General features: G+C 41.0%; 1 protein-coding gene across 5 annotated transcripts in view; it reads right to left on the bottom strand.

Annotated features, from left to right (window-relative positions):
• Positions 1-26,409, bottom strand: part of ELF1 (E74 like ETS transcription factor 1) — a 90,744-nt gene that overhangs the window by 41,566 nt on the left and 22,769 nt on the right. The window contains exon 1 of one of the 5 annotated variants that reach the window (XM_071805898.1): positions 22,501-22,519. The exons of 3 other annotated variants lie outside the window; for them this stretch is intronic. The gene's annotated coding sequence lies outside the window, so the exon portion shown is untranslated. Of the gene's footprint in view, positions 1-19,986; positions 20,006-22,500; positions 22,520-26,409 lie in introns of those variants that run through there. One more of the 5 variants, XM_071805894.1, reaches the window with a different exon arrangement.

Below are 26,409 nucleotides of genomic sequence, written 5' to 3'. Positions count from 1 at the left end.
ATGTAATTATTTGGCCACAACTTCTAGAGTAGTTACATTTATACAGTCCTAAAATTACATTCAGCCCTTAGAAGGCAACTGCAAGGCTGATGTGGCCCCAGCAAAAATGTGTTGAACACCCCTGTTCTAGAAGATAAGAATGCTGCTAAGAAATTACACACACATGCCAGTACAGTGAGACTGAAACCAACTTGTCACAGACTTCTACTGTCCTGTATGTCAGCCTGAAAACAAAGTATATAGCCATACAATCTTTAGTTTAATATTGCCTACAGACAGTGATTGAAGTGGGTCAATCTATGTCAACAGGGATGTACCAGCTCTTTCAGAAGAAAGGACAGGTATGGAAATTTATTTAAGTACCACTTCTATTTTGGTTACTGCTTGGAAATAAATTGTAACTCTCCGCTAAGAAGAAATAACAGTATTTTAAGTCACTCCCTCTAAACAGTGAAGAGTAACTTCACTCCAAAGGATCACTGGGCAAATATGAGAACCTCCTCAGCTTCCAAATGGAGACTTATTTCAAAAGGAGGGTTAAGCTAACTGTCCAGGGAGAACCAGAGCTGAAATACAGCAAGGACTTATAACCATCTCCATCACAATAATTGAAGCCACATGTTCGATCAAAGAGTACAAGTTCTTAGGGTCCAGTAACTTTCTAAGGTCAGTAACAATTAATAGCGTCAATGTAAAATCAGGATAAATGAAGTGTTGGAGATGCAGGCTACCTAGTGAGCTCATTAAGTAGAAGGAAAACTGGAGGTACAGCTACCGTAACACAGATTTTAAAAGCTCCCTGTATGCACTGAGAATTGGCGTATTCTTCCACTAGTGCTAGGTCATTCATTATTCTGTAAAATAACAATATTTTACAGTACGTATTACAATACCAAAAACCACAATAAATGCGTACGATCCAAAAGCTGTTGCAGCAAACTTACTAAAAGCTATAAAGAAATATTTTCTTACTTTTTATTTAAAAACAAACAACTCAATACAAAACTATTCATCATGATTTAACATCATTTAAGAGACTGCAGCAGCATCGATCCACACAAACACTCCTTAGAACAGTCACACTTTATGGTAACATGGTGATGCAGTAATATACAGCTATATAGTAGGCTGTCCTTCACCCTTATGCCCCCTCCCCAAAGCCACCAAGGAATCTATAAATAATCTATAAATCTAGCTGAATGATACCACCTTCTTACAAGAAAAGAAACTTCTAACCACAACATTACGACCCAAGTGAATGAACAGGCTTTTATATCTAACCTTATAAAGGCTAGGCACTCAAATTATTATTATTTACAGGAAACTTTTCATTACTTCTTTAGCAGTACACAGTAATAGCAAATGATCTATTGGGCAATAATAGCATAGAAAAATGATGCAAAAGTACCTTCTTTTAACCCATATCACTTTCTCTGGCGTACAGAAAACAAGAGCAGCTTTTCACAGAAGCCAGCACAATTCTAATCCAGCTATATATTCCTCCACATTTATCATTATAAACTGTGCTTTCATTATTCCAAGTATCACAGATCCTGCTGCCTATAGGCTAACACAAACATGACTATTGTTTTTGCTATATAATGCCACTTATCCCCCTGCCTGATTTTATGTACATCTGCAAGTAGAAAATCAGTTATTGGCAAACAGTGTAAAAAGCGTAAATTGTATTTGCATGCACAATAAGCTTGACTACATACAATTAGTCCTAGGAGAGAGGGAATCCCAATACGTATTACAATAAAATCTCCATCAGATTTTCAGAACTACAGAATAAGTAAGGTTTTACTTTCATTTTTACTAATTGTTGTAGAAACATATTATAAAAAGACATATTAAGACACACCAATATAAATAAATGCCTTAATTTTGCTTAATCCTTGAAAATGAACATAAAAAGCAATTATTTCAATCCCTCTGGAAATTCCCCTCCTCTGCTGATTTCAACATCTAGAACAACCTCCTCAGTCTGTCAAAAAGCACACTCAGCTAATTTAACCCTTTGTACACTGCTACTCTGGTATCTCAGAAGATACATTGTAGGACTCTTTCCAGCCAGACATCACAACTTTTTTCCCCACCACTCTCACCATATATATCCTGCACTTAATCCCAGCCCTATTTAGCACGTTCAACAAAGCTCATGAGAAATATCTCCAGAACCAACGTTTTTGGTCCCAACTGTGGAGTTGCAGCAGTGCAACTGGGCTCCAACTTGGAAGAGATCCACAATTTCTCCACCAACTCCTGACGACATGAGCCACCACAGCCCATACTGTCTTAGTATTATAATAGAATCATAGCTTGGGTTGGAAGGTATGTTCAAAGGTCATCTAGTCCAACCCCCCTGCAATGAGCAGAGACATCTTCAACTAGATCAGGTTGCTCAGAGCCCCATCCAGCCTGGCCTGGAATGTTTCCAGGGATGGGGCATCTACCACCTTTCTGAACAACTTGTTCCAGTGTTTTGCCATCCTCATCATAAAAAATTTCTTCATTTGAGCACTGTGTAGGAGGCATCAAAGTGTCACGCACAAACACAAAGATTTGCTGAAGAAGGCCATCTGTAAACTTGGGAAGCTCAAGTCTTGGTACTGAGAGCACCACAGCTGAGCTGAAAGGTGCCTCCAGCAAGGTACTGGATCCAGCCCCATTGAGGGTTACTAAATAAGACAGTAATCATCCTGCGCTGCCTTTTTTCTGAAACTAGTAAGATCATCCGTACATTTATAAGTAAGAACCAGCTTAGCTGCTTTAAGATTCAGATGTAGATCTGAATCCTGAGTTACTGCTGAAACAGCTCAACTCATTTAGCATGGGCACAAATGACTTGCAACTGCAATTTCTCATGGATGTTCTAAGCTGGTATGCAGCATTAGCTCTAGCTTAGAAGTGTCCAAGTTGTGACTCAACAGAAATGCAAAGCTGAACCACCAAAGTTGAACCACCAAAGCTGAACACCATCTTGGATACAGGAGGGAGAGAGAAGTGAATGAGAAGAAAGGGACAAATAAAGACATCACCTGGGAATTCTGGACGGAAGGACTGAAAACCATCCCGGCTGAGGTCACACAAACATGTGGACGGTAACCGCACCATTGTACTCAAGTTTCTAACTCCTTTACCAGTGGAGGATAAGGATGGATCAATCCAGAGCCAGTCCACCCTCCTCAGAGCTGCATCTTTTAAAGGTACTGTACAAATAATACATTGTAGAGTCTGGTTTTCTTAAAAAGAGAGGAAAAGCTGAATGATATCACAGTTCCCATAATGCAGAAATCCCAAACCCACTATGATCTTTATGTATGGTCCACACTAAGCATAAATGCTAACAATACAGTCTACTGTATTCTTCATGGATTGATGTGTCCTATTCAGGAACAGTAAGAAAGTGCACAGAATAGGAGCTTTGAATCGCATTCTTAGACCCAGGGCATCTGTAGTCAGCAAAACGACAAGGAACAAGAACAAGTTAATATGTTACTTGGCACAAGAAGTTTCTGAAGGCTCAGTATTTCAACTGCTCACACAAATTAAAGGAGATACAAAAGCAACGTGGCACGGGGGTATCACCGAGGAAGGAAAGAAACAACGCAAGGAACAGTCTGAAATCTTCTGAAAGCATCCACGCTGCTTAGGGGAAACTGCAAAAAGCAGCTGACATAATACAAGTCAACAGAGTGACCTTTGCTGAGCTTTCATTAAGGACAAAGAAATCATCAGTGTCAATAAATCCCTGTTTTGCAGCCAGGCTGGAAATCAGCCTATGTCACCACAGGATCTCAGTACATATACTACAAGGAGGACAGAGAGTAAGAGGGTTCATCTCTTAAATATAAACAAGCATAAAATAAAAATTAAAAATAAAAAAAAAAAAGAATTGGCACACAATTCAGTCAATATGTAAGAAGTTGAAATGAATCCCCTCTTCCCTAAATCTCACATAAAAGCATGTTTACTCCAAAGAGAGCAGAAAACACAAATGCAAGCACAAAGCTCTTTGCTGTCACCAAAAGAATTTTTCATCTTTAAATTTTTTTTTCTCTCACAACTGCCTCTTTTAGCCTGAATACTTAACATTAGGCAAGATTCCTTTCCAGACTAACAGTAACAGATCCAGTACTGTTTACAGATTCCCTCATCCCTGAAAACCTTCCTTTTCCTATTTCCCATGTTCCTGACACTTTAAGTTCCTTTTATTTTGCACATTTTTATAACACAGCTGTTATACACAAACCCAACAACTCAGCAGAGCGCTGCTGGGAAATCTGAATAAAATTACAGTGTAGTTGAGGCTTTTTTTCCTCTGGATCATCTCCCATCAGCATGCTCAATGTGAAAAGGTGGCCCCTAATCAGTGTAGGTGTGTGGACGCTGAGCACTGTAACTCACTCACTTATGCTGTGGCAACAAAAGATCAGACTACCACCGAAAAGCCAGTTCTAAACAGCAAGCTAAAAGATACTGAGGTGAGGAAGGCTCTCCCCAGCTCTGCTACTGAAGCTCTTGAGCTCCAAATAAAGTGCTTGAACATCTGTCAAGAACAAGCCTCCCTGATCTGATCAGGCAAGAGAAAGGCCACACTGGGTTTTAGTCACCTCTCTGCAAAGTGTTTGCTCTTGGAAAGTAGAGCCAACTCAATGGGAAAAGTTACCTGTAACTTGGCCTAGAGCAAGGGTATTTCCAGGGGAAAGCAACAGTCCAAATCCTCTCCTCAGTTTCCCTGTTCCTCTGAGAAGAAGATAACTCAATCTTCCATTTCCATAGGTTTGATACATGGTATAAAAAGAAGAGACTAGGAAGATGGGACATCCCAACACTAGCCCAAACCATGATTTGGACATGATTTCCTCCCTGCCCCCCGCGTCCCACCCCCCCAACAAAAACTGCTTAATGGATTCGAATACCATTTTGCAGCTACCCAAATTGCACTTTTTTGGCACATTAGACAGTGAAAAGAGAAGACGTGGGCAAATTTTCAGAAGCGGTTATGTGACCTAGCAGCCTTGGCTATCCATACGGTTTTGAAACTTTTCAGATTGAATTTGGGTTACTAAAGCCTCAGCTCATGGATAAACTGCATTACTTCAAGCAGTTAGATAAAAGCCATGTGAAGTTGCTTCACCGCATAGCACCTACTCTACACGTCTGCATGGATGCGTACATACACATACCAGTTGCAGATACATGAACATACTTTATCCACATTTTTGTGTATGTGTAGATGCACACACATAAAGTATACACCAAAATAAATGTATGAAATGTGTGACCTTTTACTGACTTGACTTTTTACTTTTGGTGTAGCTGTTTTGGTTACTGAAGAAGCAAAAACCCCAAAACCTCCCACATCCCTGTACAGCAAGGTGATATGCAGAAGTGCTCCTTTTCCGTTCCCAGTTCAGTCACCTCCTCCAATTGCTGTTCTTCATCACCTCAGTACCACTGGGAGAATATTTAGCTTGATCTCCCCCTCATCCACTAAAGGCAGAACAAACGAGATTAACTGGACCCCCCCTAAAAAGGACCATGTCCCCCAGGCAGAGCATAGGGAGCTCACACAGTCTGCCAAGCGTGGGAGAACTCAGCAGTCAGTCTGCCAGCCGGGGGAACAGAGCAGCACTAACATCTTGGCCTTGCACAGATAAAATCTGCGAGCAGTTACTGTCAAAAAGGGCAAACGCACATGTGCAAGCCAGGCCTTCACCACCTAAAAAGCATTTGCCAGAAGCACACAGTCACACAGAGTTCCCTGGCGACCGATGTCGTGACTGTCAGTCTTTCTAAGAACTTCCCCACAATGGGCTATCCAAAGGTCTCTTATCCCAACAACCATCAGGTTTTTTTACAAACAACACTTCTGAAATCATGGCCTTGTTTAGCAATATAATATGGATCCAAGGACCAGCTTAAAACAGTAACATCCATAGCAAAGACCTGTTTCTGTTCCTGCTGCTGCATAATGGTACACATGCATGCTCATCTCCAGTAAACACAAGCTGGGGAGTGTGGTTTGCTGTTCCAGAACTCTTGGGAATCACTAACTTGGTCTGTCCTTTGATTCTGCCTTTGTAGTTAATTCATCACAATTGGTAAAGAGAAGGGAAAAATCAGGTGCTTGTATTTCACAGCTGATAAAATGAGAACAAGGAGATATCCAATTAAGTCGAGAAGCAACTAGTTTTGAAGGGATGAAAGGAAAGCAATTAAAAATGCATCAGCCTAGATGTACTTGCTCAAACTCCTCGCTACAGACATGACAGAAGTCAAAAGCCTAGCAAAATTATGTTTTTAAAACAGCTCGATGTAATTAGACATCACAAATCAGCCTCATTATATAAGGATTTATTTTTAAACAGAATGGAAAAGAACTGTCACAACACGAGACAAACCTCCAGTAATGCAGCTTGCAACCACACACCTCTACAGGCAGGATTTTGCTGTTATTTTTTCCTTTGTAACTGCTCACTTCTGGACTCACGTATTCTCCACCAGAAAAATAATAATATATTAAACACTTCAAAAACATAATAGATGAACCACAAATTCGATATGACACTGCAAGTGTCCACATAGTCCAGCTCGTCAAGACACAAGTAATACTAATTATGGAGAGAAAGGAAAACAAAAGCTCTCTCCTTACTTCCTGTCGTACAACGCTCAGTATACACTGTATTATCCAACAGTAAATTTGCAGAGACAGGGTTGGTTTTATGTGTTGTCATAAGATAACCAAATTACCAGCACTAATAAATAACATTAGTATCAAGGACGTCTTACTATTTTTTATATTGCACAAAATCTCAAAAAGCTGGTTAAAAAAGATAAAGAGAAAACTGTAAACTGATAAAATCCCAAATCCGGTTCAGAAATTTCTGTAAACCAAATGAATTATTCCAGTGACACAGAATAAATGTTTTAAAAGGCACCATCAAGCAGTTTCTGGCATTTAATAGCACCTTTTAAGGAGGATTAAGACCACGATCCTATAAGTAACTATAAAAGAGAGCTGCGGATAAGCCAGATCTCACTGATTTCAAAGGGAAAGGGTCTCAGTACAGGGAAAGCTGAAGGGCTGAGCTGCTAAAACAGGATACGAGGAAACCTGTAAAACAGGGTGGAGGGAAGAAGAACTGCTTGACCCCAAGAGATTTTGCTCTTTTGATTAATGCATGCACACAAGAGAATGAAGAGGTGGCAGGAGGAGGAAGAAAGATCAGGGGAAACTAAATGTAATTGCTTTGGCTAACTGCCAAACTTCACAAATTACCAGTTGACAGTCTGTACTCAATACTGATATAAAACTGTCAACTGCTCTCTAAAAATTACTTTGCCCACAAATTAGTAACTCAATCATAATTTCTAAATCACCTGCAGGAAAAAAATTGAAGTTTACCAAAGAAAAATCTGCTGGCCAAAGATGCAGACTTTTTTTTCTTTTTAAACTGGAATATAAATGCACACAAAATATATATTGAAAAAAGGCCAGCAGAGATCAGGTTTAAGTCAAATGTTTCTTATTCCAGGTGACCTTTTCCAGCCAAGCATCAGTAATTCTAGATCAGAGAGTTAAACTCCCACAGGACTTTCAGCATCTGCAGGAGATGCTACAGGACCAAACTCAGTAAAAATCCCCATTACAATTTCTGCAACACAAATTTTTAGCATTCTGTGGCTTCCCTTTTGCAATTTAATTTATTTTTAAAGTTTTCCAACTGGAGTGTCAAATGAACAAAATGAACAAATGAACACAATGAACAAAACATTTCAATAAGTTCAAAATGACTCTCTGTTGTAGCCATAAAAATACTGTGTGATTTGCACTTCTGTTTGAGTATCGAAGCAGTTTCAGAAATCTGAATTTGATTTCATTGATGTGCACTGACTAGAAAGGAGTACAAACTAATCCACACAGAACCTACTGAAGCTTCCCTTTTCCGAAACACACACAGACATCAAGCCTCAGTGTGATACTTCTGTCAAGAATACATATGTTCAAGGCTGAAGTCAGCAACTCTGACAGGTTGAAAAACATAAAGGGTCTTACCTTTGCAGTGTCTTTAAAGAATCTGTATGAATATAGAGCAGATTAGGCAATGTTTCTGTTGTTCGCCTCTCATTTGCTGTCAGCTGTCAGCAACACGAACACTCAAAAGCCTCTGGAGGAGGCTGGTATTAGTCAGCTAGACTTGAATTTCCAGTTCTTTTACATTGCTGTCTATTTTCTTTCATTTAGTTAGCCTGTCCTACCCTGGTATCAGATTACATGGAGCCAACGTTTATAGCACCTTGCAAAACAGTTGAACATATCACATACCTAAGTCTGCCTATACCTGTTGCCCTCAACGTTTAACCCTTGCTATCAAGAGGAAAAACTTTTATTCTAGAACATATCACCTAAAAACGGTTGCAGCAGAGGAGTTGTTTTTCCTTCTTACCTGACATCTACAGGACGGTGTGGGATTTCATTTTACAAACTGAAGTATGCAGGCAGGGTATGACAAGAACAGTGGCCCTGAGATGCCCCAAGAACAAACCCGGAGACCCAGCAGCAAAGAGACTTCTCCTATCTCCCAATGACAACCACAGCCTGGAAGACCTTGCTGCTTACTTTAGCAGGTCTCAGAAACCCCAAACAGTTCATTCTGGGTTCAAGATCACCTAATAACACTAATTCCTCACCTCCCTTCAGACCCTGCTGCTATCACACTCTCTCAGTGCAGACAGCTTCCCTCTGCCTGGCCAGAACATGGTGCTGCCCTGGGCTTGGCTCTTTCACCTTCCCTTTCTGGAGGGTGTGCTGCTAATCCTGTTTCCATAGTCTAGGGTCTGTGATCTAGACAGCGGTGAGTTAAACTGTACAACGCTGAAAAGTCCTTACAATGCTGAAAAAAAAAAAAAAAAGTAGCAGCAATTTCTCTCTTCATGCAAGATGCAGGCCATCCCTGCAAACATCAGCTGCGATGGTGATGCTTCAGAGGACCACACAAGGTATTCTACGAGTTCTTGCAAGATCAGTAACTTAGCTTTCCTACACGCACATCATTCACCTTGGAATTAAACAGTGTTTTAATAAATATGTATATTCTTACAACTCACCCGGAGTTGTTCAGGTAGCCTCCTTCTTTGAACAAGTGGTCATTTTGCTAAAGCTGGGAATCTAAGGTAATACTCACACCACTACACTCATAGAAGGGAGTTAACTCAGAGCACCAACAAAACACACAAGGAAGAGTTTTGTTTGAATGCTGCTTTAACCCAAATCTTTACTTAAGTAACTTTTTAATCCTTCAGACAGAATTATAGACCCGATCAGAGGAAAGCAAAAAACAAAGGGCTAAAAGGGTTTGTGTTGAGAAACAGGACAGCCCATAGCACTGCAAAGCACTGCAGCTAACACTTACAGATAAATTACTTTCTTAACACAGCATTAAACAAGCGTTTAGTCTTTGAGGTATTCTAGTTCTGGACTTGGAAAAGCACTTACATTTATATTTAAGTTAGCATTGAGGTTAACAATGACACATGGTTAAAATATATATAGAAATATCAGATTTTCGGTCTTTCTTACTTATAAAGCCTATCAGTTAAAGCATATTTTTGCGAACTGTGCCTGAGGCTTCTTAATCTATTTGTCACAAAGATCCTTGTTTATCTTCACCCATGAATATGAGAAATTAAGTATTCGGTCACACATTTTAAATGGTTATACCACAGGAATTCATCAATGATTTTTTTTTTTTTTACACCAGACAAGAGGTGACCGGACACTGCACAGCATCCATACAGTGGCCAACACACACCTTCCTTGTACATCCCCAAGGGTCTGTTTGGCCACCTGTTCAGCCATGACCATCGAGATTACTTCTTATAAGCCCCTTCTGAAATAGCTTGATGAGTGGACTCAGACAAGTAGTACTGTGATTTGTTTTTAAGGGCTTGGAGACTCCAATACTATTACTAACACAGCCAAGGAATTAGTTATGAGGTTGGCACAGGAGAGAAACATCTCTACCCGCAAATCTCTCAGAAAAATTAAGACAAATCTCCTGCTTCGTCAAAATCACAAAGCTGATGTTTGCACCAAGTTTTCATAAGATTAAAAGAAAAAAAAAAAAAAGAAAAAAAAAAAAGTCCAACCCAAAAGTGAGTGATACCACCTCCTAACATTTCACAAGCATAAATACTTGATTCAAAAAAAGCCTGTAGAAACAGGAATGAAAGGTAATATAAGAAGAGGTGCAAAGTACCAAACCGTACCTACAGTCAGCAGATTGATATGGAAGTTGCAGACAGAGAAATCAGAGATGTCAGTCAGACTTCATAACACCTTGCCACTAATCTACAGGACTGACAAGCCTGAAGTTCTTTTTTCCACTGTTTTTCTTCTCTAATGTAACTGACTGTTTTGGTTTGCCTTTTTTTTAGCATGACTGCACTCAACTTTATTTTTGGCTTATTTGGGCTCTTTACTGCAGCTCAGCGAATGTTCATGTAAGAATTAATGTAGGCCATGGTAGGCTTGTTCTCTTAAATGGGACACCAAAACAAACTCCACACCTTCAAGATAGTCTACCAAATCAAAGCATGGGGTTTGTTACTTCTTTCTGAGGTTAAGTCTTCTGCCTGATTTCTAGTGTGTCGTATTTTACAGATCAGTGTAGCTGCAACTCATGTGTCATCTACAGGCCTAACAAAAAAATATTAATTTTTTTTTTTAATTACAAAACAAGGAAGCTAAGCTTTTAAACGGACAGGTAGAAAGGCTAAGACTTGTTTGGGTCAGAGGACTGTGACTGTACATCTTCCCTCAACACAGTGAGTCACAGCTCCAAGTCGGTATGTGCTTTCTGCATGGGTAATTCGTACCCGCATTCCCAGTCACAGCTCAATACAGAGAAAGGCAAGAAGCAACAAAATACTCCAGATATGCTCAAGTAAACACAATCAGTAAGCTCTCCTGCAGCATTCAGGAAAGCGAGCAAAGTCACCCACCAACCAGTTTGCTCTGAACTCAAAATATACTCTCAAAACATTAGTTTAAAACTGAACTTCAGCTTGGAAGCAACTTTTAAAAAGTACCAACATACACATGCAGAGACAGTGAGGGAGGGATGTGGCCTTGCTTAGAAAAGGTGAGTATTACATAGCCAGAGGGACTTCAAAAAACAAAACAAAACAAAAAAACAACACTGAAGACCAGGCTCTCGCTGTAACTTGTTTGGTACACAAACCACCTTGTTACTAGACAGCCAACTACTTATGGGCGTGGAGCACACAGCACAAAGAGCTCTATGTGCACGTTATCCCAATAATCTCATCTAATGTAGACACACTGAATACACCTCCACTGCACCAGGAAAAAGGAAAAGAACTGTCTCGTCTCTAAACCTTCCCGAGATGACTTCAGCCCTGCAGAGAGGTTGTATGTTTGCATTTTTTAATCCCAAATATTTGTCATAATCTTTCCTTTTTTCCCCTATTAACATCTTCATCGTTAACTCACTTCATATACCTAAAGAACATTGCTTTGAGAGGCAAACTCTTCTATGTTCCTCTTATTTCCTTCTTGTGTATGTTTGTCTCATTTCAGCCAGCTTTTCAAGAGGTCATAATCTACATCCAGGTTCCAAGTATTTGCCAAGTCAGACATTCACTGAATGGTTATGTTGTCTTCACAAAACCACAGAATGGCTGGGGTCGGGAAGGACCTTTAGACATCATCTAGTTCCACCTGTCCTGCCATGGGCAGGGGCACCTTCCACTAGACCAGGTTGCTCAGAGCCCCATCCAGCCTGGCCCTGAATATGTCCAGGGATGGGGCATCCACAGCTTCTCTGGGCAGCCTGTTCCAGTGCCTCACCATCCTCATGGTGAAGAATTTCCTCCTTATGTCCAAACCTCTTTCACCTTAAAAGCATCATCCCTTGTCCTGTCACTACAGAACCTGATGAAAACCTCATCTTTCTTTTAAGACCCCATTATATATTGAAAGGCCGCAATAAGGTCTCCCTGAAGCCTTCTCTTCTCCAGGCTGAACAATCCCAACTCTCTCAGCCTGTCTCATAAGAGAGGTGTTCCAGCCCTCTGATCATCTTTGTGTCACTCCAACAGCAGCACGTCCCTCTTATGCTGAGGGCTTCAGAGCTGGACACGGAACTCCAGGTAGGGTCTCATCAGAGCAGAAGGGGAGGAATCACCTCCCTTGAGCTGTTTTTGAGGCAGCCAGGATACAGTTAACTTTCTGGGCTGCAAGCACACATTGCTTGGTCATGTCCAGCTTTTCATCCACCAGTACCCTTAAAAACAAGGATGTGGAATAAGGTGGTGTCTTTGCCTTTTAAGACTGCATAGCAAGAGTGGTCATCTTCTGAGGTGACAAGCTGCCTTTTTCAAAACTATGCCCTTCACCTGCTTGTTCAGTATCACCTTTCCACAAAAGCCGCTACTGGGTTAAGTAAACGAGGAGCTGAAGGCTGTCTGAGCTGGAGAAAGTGCAATAACAGTACAGCATACAGGCATTTATGCTGTACTTAACATCTATCCAGGACATAACATGTCACAGATCTGATTCACTCAAATGTCTGCAGAAAAAAAATATTTGATAAAGAACCAAACAGAGAATACTGCATGCAAAATCAAGCCTGTAAAACCTCTATAAGGCAAGAAGACTGCTTACACAGTTATAGTGAAGAACATTAGCTCAAGCCATAATTAAAAGTTAGGTAATACCTTTTAAGTTGCCAATTTTAATGCACTCTAAAATGCAATGTATTCATTCAGATTATTCTGAAAATGTGTGTGCTTCACGATGCTTAGGATAATTACAATAATAAATACATTAACTTGCAGCTATGTAGGATAAAATAGAAACTAATATTCCCATGCCACTTGTGCATTTTTCTTCTCACAGACCAGCGTAGCTTAAATTTTATGTTCTAAAGTATTTGCATGGGGTGGGATTAGAAGGGAGACTATTTGTCTGGGGAATTTCAAACTAGTGAACTTGGCTATTAAGAGCACATAAATTATCTCCTGACTTGTTGCTAGACTGACAATTCCCACTGTGGGGTTTCAATTTGTGATGAAACAAGAGTTAAAGACCAACAAGATTAATATAAAAAAGTAAAGAGATTTATCTTAACAGTGATGTGGAAAAGTAGCAAGGTCTACAAAAGTCCCTCGAGGGAAAGCAGTGTCTGGACAGGCCAGTATTTCTCATTTCGTAATGTCTGGGGAAATATTCGCACTGAAGCCTAAGTCACTCTCATACGAGCACACACCTGCTCCTGGAAGACACAGGAATTCACTGCTAATGAACTAGACACAGAATTTATGAGTGTTGCATGAAAAGATCTACAAAATCAGGGTATTCTGGAAAGTTTCAAAGCCCCCACAAAGCAGGTGTAGAGAAATTCAAGCCTCACCTCTTCCTCATTTCATCATTCAAGTTCCTGTCTCTCTTGCAGAACTAAATCAGGCATCAGAGGTGGCTGCTGTGCACGTCCTTGTCCACCCAGCTGTAGCCCCTACAAGCCAGCCTGACTCCCCAGTTGCAAGGGGAAGCAAGGCAGCAGGACTGGGGGGACACACAAAATTGCCCGGTCAGCTTGGGCTGAGTTGTGTCCCCAACTTGGTCTCACCCTGCAACAGAAAGCAGCACAAACTCGCCACAGCCACTGGCTCACAAACCTGGAGACCTCTTTCTTTGTACCTCCCCCTGCTTCTATAGAATGAATAATACAGATATTATGGCATCCAGGCTGATAAAGATTTTGATATGCAGCTGGTAGGCTTAGAAGATGACCACTCTTGCTATGCAGGCTTCAAAGGCAAATGCACCAACACATCCCACGTCCTTACCCATGAAGGCAAACACGCATATGCAAACATGCGCCCACACAACCCACAGGCACTTGCCCTCTCTCTTGGGCACTCTCTGAGCAGGGCCATTGCACTAGCCCACCCGTGCCTCCCGAAAGAGAAACCCTGATGGTGTCATATGCAGGAGAAGGGTCAAGCAGACCTGCACCCACACAACTTCTACCATCAGGAAACAATTTTCTCCTATGACAGCTTTTCCCCCTATGATCCACAAAAGCAGGATTTTTCCTGACAATCTAGTTCTCTAAATACAGATTAATTCTAAGAATCTCAGACATCTCCACAAGAAAGGCCTTCGGTTACTCTAAGTTTTCCCTGTAATCAATAGGAGGAAAGGTGGGCTGCATCTCCTGGAGATGAAAGGCCCTTCTTCCTTGAGTCACTTAACTGAGTTGCTTGAATTACCAGGAGTTGATCTAGGCCTTAATTCACAGAATCAGAGAATGGTTTGGGTTGGAACGGACCTTTAAAGATCATCCAGTCCAACAGCCCTGCCACAGACAAGGACATTTTACACTAGACCAGGATGATCAAAGCCCCCTCCAAGCTGACCTTGAACATGTCCAGGGATGGGGCATCCACAGCTGCTCTGGGTAGCCTGTTCCAGTGCCTCACCACCCTCATTGTGAAGAAATTCCTCCTTATATCTAAAAATCTATCCTCTTTCAGATTAAAGCCATGGTCCCTTTTCCTGTCACTACAGGTCTTGGTAAAACATATCTGACTTTCTTATAATCCCCCTTCATATATAGAAAGGCTGCTATAAGGTCTCTCTGGAGCCTTCTCCAGGCTGAACAACCCCAACTCTTTCAGCATTTCTTCACAGGAGAGATGCTCCAGCCCCCTGACCACTTTCATTGAGGTCTTTGGATGTGGCTGAAGCAAGCACTACAACCTTTCTTGCAGCACAGCAGCCTCATCATGCAAGTTCCTCAGCAGACATCAGCTCTGTTATGAAAACTTGCAAATTATCATATAAACCTGAAATAAAAACTTTCTATCTACCACTTCTACATTACCCTTTCCTTTTCTAGCATGGCATTTAACCTGTACACAGTCAAGAGGAAAAAAAAGAGGAAAAGCTGAGGTTAAAGTGGAAGATAACTATTATAGTATCGTAAACAAGGTAACGCAGGGAGAGGTTGTTTTATGTAGTTTCTAATCCTTCCCTTCATTTATCCTCCAGCCTCCTTTCTTTCTCTTCTTTTCTGTTGCCTAACATTTCATCTATTTCTGTGAAGTCTCAGTGGTTTGTTGTAATCACAGATACAATAAATTAATATTAGAATTGTGGGTGGGGAAAACCAAACAATACTATGCCTTTTTTCAAGATGCCATAGACTTCAAGTAGTTTTGTGGAGGCTTTACAATGTGTTTGCCTCAGAGGGTTGTGCCCCATTTGTACCTTTCCTCCCTCAAAAAAGACAGTACTATGAAAAACAGTGCTCAAAACTGAAAGGAAAAAAGGTCAGCAGAAGCATCCTGTCACTGTGAAAGGCTTCCAGCGCAGCTATGCTAGAAATGTGATAGCTGGTGCCTTTCACGGAGGCAAAATACAGAATTTCGCCCTTGTGGTGCCAGCTCCTGGCCCTGCAGAAACCCAGGGTGACCAGGAGCTGCTCCCTCAGGGTTGAGGCAGCACTAAGAGCTATGAGTGGTGTCTGTCTCTGACAGAGCAGCTCTTCTGCCAAGTGCAGAACCACCTCCTCCCCACCTCTTGTACAGGGTGCCATTCACGGTGCTTCTAACCCAAGAGAAGTCAGGAGAGAGAAAACAAACAAACCACCCCTTCACCCCCTCCTTACCCATCAAACTTCACCACCCTTACAACCTCTCTGCTCTTGCCCACCCAGGCTGAGAGCCTCTGGTTTAAAGAGTGCATAGAATAGAAACATTTTATCACCCAGCAAAGACATCTCCACTCAATGCTGGCTAGTCAATGAAAAAACAGTTTAAGGGGAAAAAAACCTGGAGTTATACTGTCACATGAGGAAGAAAGAGCATCCAGTGAGGCAAAAGGCTTGAAATGAATCTGCACAGTTTCAGTTCTGACGTAATTCTGATCCACAGGGTACTCGGTTCTCTAAAATCTGATGCTGGGGAAGATATTATTAGAGTTCTAGCTTTAATAAATTAACTATGTTGTAATAACATGCATATCTTCAGAAATCACAAGACCTACTTAAAAACCAATACATCTTTCAGAAGAGAAGCTTTTATGTGCTTTTTCTCCGCACTTGTAACAAGTTGTTTAACTGAAAGCCAGAGCTGCCTCAGAAACAGATCCTCAAGTGGATTAAAATTTTAAAAAATGATAACAATAATATAACTCCAAAGATCACAGGATCTTACAATAAAAACCTCACTGGGTCAAGTAACTTGGGAATTATCTGCCCAGAAAGACATTAATGACATTTCATGACTTCACACCCAATCTGTCCATTTTTCATGTGCATTTAAAAACTCCTACAGTGGTAGCAGTGGAAAAAGAAACACCAGACTTCAGCTCTCACTGTGTTAGGATAACTACCATGGTTACTCGTTCATAGTTCACACTTCAAGAGTCCAAGTACTGCTTTCTGTTGAACTAATTAAATTCTGATCTTGACTCTCAGGTATCTAGACAAGGGTGTCAGAAGGATAACAAAGCGCACAGGCAAGAGTACGCTCTTGAGAAGACACCTTGTTACACAATGGCGGAGTTGTCATCTCTGGGTGCATCTGCTCCCCTGCTCGTGGTTTAACTGACAGGAAGCAACGACAAAGATACCAGAGCCCAGTGATGGGTGTTTCCTGCCTGTAGAGCCACGTCTGCCCCCACACGCTGTCACCGAGACCGCCTGTCCTCCCGCGTGGGCCACAGCCTCCCACGGGGGGGAGAAACTCTGTGATACATTCTTAAAAAAAAAAAAAAAAAAAAAAAAAGTTTAAATAAGTTAAGCCCACGCACAGAAAGCCAGCCAGCTGGATGGATTAAAAAAAGTGATCAGGTCAAGTGTATTGAAATGTGGGCCCAGAAGACCACCAAAGCAGGGTATGAAATGCTCCTGGCATGTTCTCTTCCAGCATGGCCCAGCTCTGGAGGTTTTAGAGCCTGGCTTTCCTCAAATGGGCTTGCATGCCACCAAGTAACTTGACTTATTAGGTGAAACGGCAAACAAGCAGAAATCTTCAGAAATGAACCACAACCACTGGCAGAAACCACACTGACAAATACAGCACCAGCATGTCTACCTAAGGGGACCACCCTGTCCTAGAAAAGCGGACAGGTTAGATGATCTATGGGGCTTTTCCAACACTAATACCTAGAGTAACACCTGTTAAGTTTACCACAAATTTGAAACGCTGAAGAAGCACTTAGTACTAACAGGATAAGCATAAGAATTAATATAGCTGAAGCAAGCAAAGAAGCAACTGCTAGACAAAGTAGAATTTTGGTGAAAAGCAGAAACTCCAGCACAGGTGTAATTTCTACTGTACCTATATGAGAAGCAATACACTATGTTCGGCCCCTAAGTCGTCTTCTGCTCAGTCTCAGATCACCCCACAATGTCACCTGTCAGAAAACATCTCCTTACGCAGCCTAAAATCTATATGCCTGGGTAGGATGAGAAATTAGTGAGATGGCCTCATGTCCTTCCTTCACCAATGGCCAAGTGGTGGTATAAAACTGAGGAAAACCAATTCTGAGCTGCATCTGCATGGTTGTCAGCTAAAGTAATAGAAGACACATCACTCGTAATTAGGTTGGGGAATATATCGACCAGTAGATATCTAGTAGATTTAACTCTGTCATCTGCTATAATCTAGAAGTATTTTCTGTATAAACTTGAAAGGAGTAAAAAAGTCTTCATTTGATTTCATGGAGTTTCTGGCACATTTCACCCTTTATGGAACCGAGGCTCTCCATCCTAAGGTGCTCTCCATACCCATCCCAGAAAAGTTGGGAATAAAAATGCCTTCGCATGGTGACTGGCACTGCTCAAAGCCAGTGGTCTGCCATTTCCTGAAAATGACGAGGCTCTACATTCGCCTCATTTCTAACTAGAAACCTATTCTGCAATTAGGTTACTCCAACAGAGCTTTCACATGCTCCTACCTGAGCTTCGTGACCACCTGGTTATCCAAGAGAACCACAGCTGCCCAGTGCTCCAAAAGACAAGACCACGTCCCTCCACGTCACTGGGCACACAACCTGTTCATGTCCTGACAGCTGGAATGAATGTCCTAAATCAGAACCCATCAGACACTAACAGAGAGCTGGTGGAAGAACTGGTAGCAGAAGCTCCCTTCTGCAGAATTCCTAACATCCACTTAAGACACAAGTCCCACCCTTGACAAATACTCAAGTAAACCCAAGTAGCCACCAAACTAAAGTAATGGTTGCTCAAAAGTCTTTCTGAACAAAAAAGCCTTGCAGCATGATCCAAATCTTACTAATTTTTGCTGGATTGGCAAAAGGACTTAGAAGAGAACTAGAAAAAAAAAAAAAGTATTTTCCATCTCAGATTCCAACAATACTATGTAGCCAACAGCGTTCTGTAGATTTGCTTCTTAGTTTGTAAGTCACGTTGGTCATATCTTGCAACATGTACTGGCAGGATTCAATGCTTTCGTAAGAAAACTGGAGTGGTAGATGCTGACAGTGATCCAGAAACGGTTTACTCTCAAGATGGATATTCTTTTTAACCCTGAAAGTTCATCTGTGTCCCATAATGAACTACAGATTCTATTACAGGAAACACTTCAAGATTCTCGTATGTATTTATTTTCATGGTGCCTTAGTATCATACTAGCTCTAAGCATAACACCAAGCAAGTTATATTTACAAGCACAATAATCTCTATTATATTGATTATACACTATTAAATTAGCCAAAAAAATAATGTAATGCAAGCATAGGGCTATAATAATGGTGGAGGTGTCCTTTTATAAATTATTTTGAAGCACCTTAACACCATCTAATTTTTCAAGCTCTGTATATTTTAAGCAAAAACAAAAAGGTAAATGTTGTGGTGTTTATATGTATAAAAGCAAAACAAAAATCAGGATGCCTCAATTCTTATAAAACTTCAATTTTATTCCTCACAGCTGCTGCTGCGTGGCACCAGCAAGGCACCTGCACACCCCGAACCGCCTGCCCGTGCTTCTTCCTCCGCCTGGGTTACAGTCGACTGGGGAGGAGCGGTCTCCACAAAACTGTTTTTTCAGCACAACAGCTATGAGTATCAACTTGTCTCATGTCTCTGCCACTAGCAGTTCAGCCACCTTGCTACCAGTGTGTTTTTGGGGGAGTCAGGAGTGATCAGACCTCTACAAAGCACCACAGAGACAGTGGAGCCAAAGTGAAACCAAGCTGATCGACACCCAGCAGCCAGGCAAGAAAGAAATGGCCTTCACAAATTTCTATTTGTTTTAACCAGTTTCAATAGAGGGGAACATGATTTTTAATGCTACAGTGTCCCTTTAATAGACACCCCAAAGAAGACATTTTCCAGATAACCAAGGAATTTTTTACAGTGTTTGACTTACCAAGCAGAGCACAATAACCAGCTATTCTGTTTGCGCTATGAGGCAGTTCAGTGCAATGAGTTAATAATTTATCACAGCATTGCTCTTGGCAACTGACCATAATCAACTTTTAAAATTCTTCCTTGTTCTTACATTTTAAGTCTCAGCAAGAATATGGCATCCTTAGAGCTTCAGCTCTATCTGAACATTTTCTAGCTGAGGTAAGAGGTTTAATCTTCCCCAACACCTGCTTTCCTCCTCTATTGTTTCAGGCTCAGAGCAAACATCATCATTTCATTTCAATAACCTGATTTAGCAGACAGGAATATCTAGAGTATTTTTAAACAAAGCAATAAGTTAACATTCTTTCAAAAAGACTCAGTGGTGCAGTTCTTATCCTTGTGTTTCCTTCCCCCTTTTCTCCCAGAAGGAAAAAGAACAAAAAGGCCCAAGCTTCTCCATCTACCAAAAGCTTATGTTTGCATGTGTTCCCCAACTGACAACCACATACCTCTTCCTCCCATTATACGTTATCAAGACTTATTCCTCTACATAATTTTGGGCAAAACCTACCCTATTAGGTAACACACTCTTCCTTTCAAGCAGAAGGATCTAGCTGTGGTGTCCAGTCACCTCATCTGGAAAATAAGTTTTTAACAGAGTTTAGATGTGAAGAGTACAAGAGCTAACTGTCCTAATCATCACTTTGTTGAAGCTTTGGCCATGGACAATGGTCTTCTTCCAAGGACAACTGTGCTACTTCATCCTGCCCTTTATTTCTCAACTCCAGGTCTTACAAACTTCCCAGCTCCATCACTCCGAAATCAATCCCTAACCTGGTTCAGTCAACCAGCACACAAACTTCCCACGGTGTGGACACCTGCCTTGCCAACTTGGCTCATCTTGGCTCAACCAGGTAAGGAGTTGCTCACACGAACAATTTGGACTGCGGAAGGGAGGAAAGGGGCATAAAACACTAGGAAAAAACTACACTGTCAGCAACGACAAGCGAGGGTAGCAACCCTCAAGGGGCAATGAGACAGCTGGATGAGTACTGCCATGGAAACATTTACGAACCAGTGTGCCCACCTCTAACTGTCTCACTAAAGATACATTTTATATTTGGTGCAAGGTCATACACTCACAAAAAAAAAAAAAAAAAGTATCTCTAGAGTTTGAATTACAACTTCAGCTCAACTAGCGCAGTTCTTACTGTTGAGTCAAGAACCTAAGGGCAAGCTAAGGGCCTGGGCAGATGCTAAATGAGCTAAATGCACCGTTTAGGGATTTACAACCCATCACCTCTAGGGCAGTTCATTATTGCAGTAAAACATGCTTGGTCCAAACCTCCCTTCTGTGCTTCAGGGCATATCCCAGTAAACCACTGCCACCTGGATTTAACGGGATGTGCCGCTGAGCAAGGTGGTTACGCACAAAACCTTCACTGAGGAGTGAAATAAAGCATCTGGGGTGAGGCTGAAGCACCTTCCATGTGCACATAAGCCAGGCAAGCACATGGGGTGCAGAGACACCGGAGACACCATCGAGGCACTGGTACCATTCTCCAATCTAGCTACTAAATATCAGGCTTGTTCACCACAGACAGTGTAACAACAGGTTCTTCCAAGGCAACCTCTGTCAAAGTAAGCTGCTCTCTCCACACAGTCGTCCTTTTTCCTGATTTCACCCCATCTAGAAATCCTGGCAGCAGACCTCCCCATCTGTGCAGCATGTATGGATCAGTGGTTCTGGGTCTCTTCTCTCAGGGCAGTGGCTGTTTTACCCAGGTAGCTATCTGCAACTAATAACTGCTACTCTCTCAGTAAATGCACATGTTTTGAACAACAGTATATCAATAAAATGTCATCACAGCTCTTTTGCTTATGAAGCCTGGCCATACAAATTAACAAGATGCTTCCTAAGTCCAGCTGAACACAGGACACCCATAAAAGAAGCTTTAAACATCACAAACATCACAATCTAGACACAAAATCTATCCTTTCTAACTATGTGGCTACAGAAATATTAAAGCTTTTCTGCAAAGATCCCTATTATTTTTATACAAAACATTTGCAAGATCAAGCCTTTATCTTGTAGTTTGGAAAAAGTTTTACAACATTTCTTACTGTTGAGATTTATTTCTAGTCCATTACCACTGAAAGAACATTTAATATAGCTCATTTGAAGGACCATAATAGAAGACAATTAGCTTAAAAAAAAGCATAACGTTATATTATACCAAGCATTCATAATTAGGCTTCTTTCAGAAGTGCACATTTAGGAAAATATTCTCCCAATAGTAACTTTATTCTTGGTTTTCTTCTCAGGAAATCCCTCCACAGCCCATTTTCAAATAGTTTAAATTAATGGTTTTCTATATTACGGCCCCATCAGACGAATTAAAATTGTATTTCACCGAGCTGCTCCAAAAGCAACTTATTTTGTTGTTGCTTTCAGCTGATGCTAGAAGAAAGAAGACTTTCTTGAATAGAAAACAGCCAGTATTTTTTAAAAATGCCACAAGCCATCCCTAGCAGTCCAACTTGAGACTGCTTCTCAACAGTTTCATTCTCATTCATATGTCTAAACCACCTTTGTAACAAAAAAAAAAAAAGCCCCAAAACAGACACTTCCTCTCTATAGTTCCTTCTTTTCTCTTTTTGAAATAAACAAAAGTTGGCTGGTTTTTTCGGAAAACAAAAAAAAAAACAGGACAGTACAGTAGCCTTTCTGTAGCACACCACCAAGGGCACCTGAAGCCCCCAGCTCACGACGAGCTGGGAAGTAAATTCTTGCAGTTTGTGCACGTTTGCCACCCTTTGCAATCAACTGCATGTAAGCTTCGTAATTATTTTCTTGATAGCCAATGCCCTCATTTGCATCTTTAATACACAGGCATGGTGACAAAGCTTGAATAGCTACACAGAGTAAATATTAATAGTTTACATATAATAATAATAATAACAACAACAATAATGATATATTATCTAAAATGTATGATATATACTAAAAATAAATATAATAATAATAATAGCTTACAGAGGCTCTGGAAAGGGGGAAAATGACAGCACAAAAGAACAAACCTACCAAGAGAACAGGAGTAACCATCACGTCCAAGGGCAAGAGTCAAGCCAAATTCCGCCTTCAGCAGACAACCTGTAAGCCCTGGTGCCTTCAAAATACAGTTTTAATGAAAGGTCTTCCTAGGAGGGTCATCTTCTGATTGGAAAGACAGTCTCCACTAAAAACAAACCATACCATCACATCCTTGGGAAACTATTGTTGTTAGCTCCAAAATTATCTAGTGCAGCACATGTAGCACACACAAAGAAATGAAAACTAACAGTATCCAGGTCAACCTGCTTTTAACTTGAAATTGAGTCTGGTTGGAAGAGTAAGTTAAACATTAATTTTCTGACAGCGGTCAGCACTGGGTATCACAAGCTGTAACTGTAGTTTCACAATCACAATTTGCTGTGTCTTTCCCTAGCTGCAATATAAAACTGAATAAACACTGAGATAGCTGGGAACTAGAGAACAGCAGAAGTGACTCAATACAGAGCTCATAAAAGCAGGGCAGATTTCTCCCAACCTGTCAGCTTTATTAACCCATGACCCCATGAGAAACGCAAGTAACTCTAGAGAAACATACAGCACGACAAAACAGTATATGCAGCTACGATATATATTAACATGCTTTTGTCTCTCAACAGCAAACAGCAGTGTGAAACAACCAAGCTGACCCCCTTCTTTCAATTCTAAAACGCAGTCTCGTGTGGGATGACATTTATACTGAACCTACTTAAGCAGTCAAACCACTACCACGCAAGGAGGCAAGTGAGGCAAATGCGGAAGGAGCTTGCAAATGAAGTGATGAGACCGTTAAACGTACACTAACGGTAACCACCCAAGAAACGCCAAACATTTCCCTGAAAATAAAAAATAGATTTGGTATATTCACACAAAAATGCTGATGATGCATTAAATATAGGTTGTTCTAGAAACAGACTAAAATGTCTAATTATAGAAGCAGATAGTGACATTCAATCCAACTAAAAGCAACCCTTTCTCACAGTTTCCAACTTACGTATTTAGTATTTCTATTCCTATCAAATTATCTGAACCACAATATTTTTTTTTCCCAATACAGAAATAATTTTTACATGCAAGGTTGAGAATCAGAGGTTCCTTCCTGGCTAACAAAATGGCTATCATTTTCATATTCAAAGCTGAACCTAGCACAAAGTCACACGTGACCCACGATGACGGATCTCTTTAGGGACAAATAAATGGCCTGAGCTCTAGCTATCACTAAAGATTCATCACTAAAGATAGCTGGTAGGTAGTTAAGGCCTAAAGCACTTAAAGGCAAGAATGCATAAACTTCAGTCCCTATCTAATGGGATCCTTTCAGCACAAAGGCGGACACAGTGGGAAGCTCTGCCGCAGGACAGACCTATACTGAAGAATAAATCATTTTTACCTCTACACAGATTAGTTCTCTCAGATCGGGAGAGTGAGAATGTCTAGAGCCTTTCACATGGCTGCTGCGGACTTTTGATAAGCAAAAGACTTAACATTTCAGCAAGTATAGTCTCTGTCAACTACTTTATCTGTGAAGGAACATTTAAGTAAGATTTAAGAAAGCAAATCATCTCTAAGGTACACCAGTGACATTAAAAGGATGAGCACAGCAAATCACTGGTGTATGGTAGCAATGTTTCAGTGCTTACAGAGCAGATCATAACCAAGGCTGGAAATGGGAACTCCACCTCCTGCCACTCCTGTGCTGAATCACTCTGGTGGGGGAAAGTCCTTGTTGCTCCTTGCACACCCAACAACACTCCAGCAAGTTACCAAAACTGTAAGTGAAAACAACAAAATTCGCCCGTGAAAACTGAGAAACTTTTGCTAACGCTTGCAAGAAGCACTAGCTGTTTTGGAGATCAAAGCTGCTTTTCTGATACAAAGGGAAATCCTGTGTTTTTCTTACAAAATCTTTTCTATCAGCTCACCTAACACAGTCTTACTGTAGTCCCCACCCTTGAATACAGCTGTGCTGAAAGACAAAAAGGTGTACTTATACACCTCTTGTACTTTGTTTTTATACACAGATGTGTCCAAAGAGTAACGCACACCGCTGAAGTACGGGTTTGCAGCAATACTGAAACATCAGGCTATACCAGGCCAACAACATTCTTTAAATCTGGACGTTTGCTACTTTTTTTTTCTCATTTGAGTGCCAAGATCACGGACTTGGCAATTCTAATATTCAACACATGAAAAAAGAGCAGATTAGAAAACAGGCCTTTCTGTAAAAGCATGGATCTGGAAATAATGTTCAAGCTAACTGGCATCTAATGATACAACTCCCATGGCTCATCTCTCAACAACCACAAACTCAATACAAACTGAAAGATTCCAAAAGAAAAAAAAATAATTCTGAGACAAACACAGGCTTCAGCTATAAAAATCAACACAGTTTCTCTGTCCCTTCTAATCCACTCTTCTGCCTTCTAGAAGATCTGTCCAAGCCGTCATCTGTAAAGCCTGGAGGACTTCCAAATCGCTTTTTCCCAGCTCCACCACTGCACCCCAGATGCTCTGTAGCCCTGGCACAGCCCTTGCGCAGCAGCAGGAGAGCCTGAACATGGCAGCTTTGCTTTCAAAGGGGAGCTGCTCTTCTGCAAAGCCCAGCTCAAGAGAAAGCAGCAGCACTTACTTACCCTTTAGCACACAAAGAGCGTTCTGCCCAAGATACGCAGCTGCAGCTTGGGAGCCAATGTAGGATAACTCACGTTTTTAAGGCTGGATGTCTCGACAGGGTATGGTACAGCAGAAGGAAAGGGAGGGAAGATGTAAGGAAAGGGAGGCTCGTGCTTTGCCGATTGCAAGCATGGCAGACAGTTGTCGCCTCAGCCCTAAGACCTGAAAACTAAACTCATGATGAAAAGAAAGAAGACACAAATACCTGAAAGATTTTTTTCAGTAAAAAAAAACTTCTATTGCTAACTCAAAACAATTTTTTTTCAACTGGTTCTTCTGTAGTTTTATAATTTCCTCTGTGGATTCTTCAACATGAAACAACATACCAAATAAATCTCCCAAACCCTAGCAAAAACTGTTGCTTGTAGAAAGAAAAAGGCAAAACATAAAATCAAAAGGTGGTAAAAATGTACTGTACTGTAAGATGCAGAAGGAAGATACAAGTGAACACTGGAAAGGCTGAAGACAAGAGAAAGCCTCACCCCAAACACGACCATTTACTTAATGGTTGCCTCCCTCACTCCCTCCCCTGCAACCGATCACAGTATTAGGCAAGACTCCATTACACTCCTCAGATATAGGCTCCATAAAGTAAATGAAACCAGAAAGTCTTCCCCCATGCGCAACCGTTTGAACTCCCTGTCATTTCGTTTTCAAAAAGAAGATACTCTATTTTATTTCTCAGCTGAAAGACCGAAATATTCCTTCCAAAGTGATACACACGGACAAAACTTCTAAAGATACTAGCCTGCATTTCTGTTCAACTACAAACAAGGTGGAAACACTTCTTCTTTTTCAAAATATTGTGCTAGAGTTCAGAAGTACACAATTAGGAGAATCACAGTGGTTTTCATCCACTGAAAGTTTAAAAAGCAATTTGACACACCGCAATTACCTCCAGGATTTTCTTCTCCAATTACAACTACCACTAAGCCCATTTTATAATTGGTCTGTCCCTCTGCCGTGTACACCATCCCCATTAGTATAATTCCTTAATAATTTTCAGCAAAAGGTGAGTACTGGCCCATTTTTTGTGCACAAAACAATTTAAACCCCTCTTTTTTAAAATGACGCCACGGTGGCTGCTGCTGAATGAGTTTATTTCGACAGAAACAGAGTCACAATTTAAGGTCACGGGCATAGAAAGCAATCCATCTTCGAAACGACAAACCTGCCATTTTAAAGTCGCTCAGGACCACACCTGGCAATCCACAGAGCAAAGGCGCTGAT

This window comes from Patagioenas fasciata, chromosome 1 (assembly GCF_037038585.1).
Source record: "Patagioenas fasciata isolate bPatFas1 chromosome 1, bPatFas1.hap1, whole genome shotgun sequence".
Lineage (NCBI taxonomy): Eukaryota > Metazoa > Chordata > Aves > Columbiformes > Columbidae > Patagioenas > Patagioenas fasciata.
Note: the sequence above shows the minus strand (reverse complement) of the source record. Positions and strands in the feature narration are given on the sequence as shown.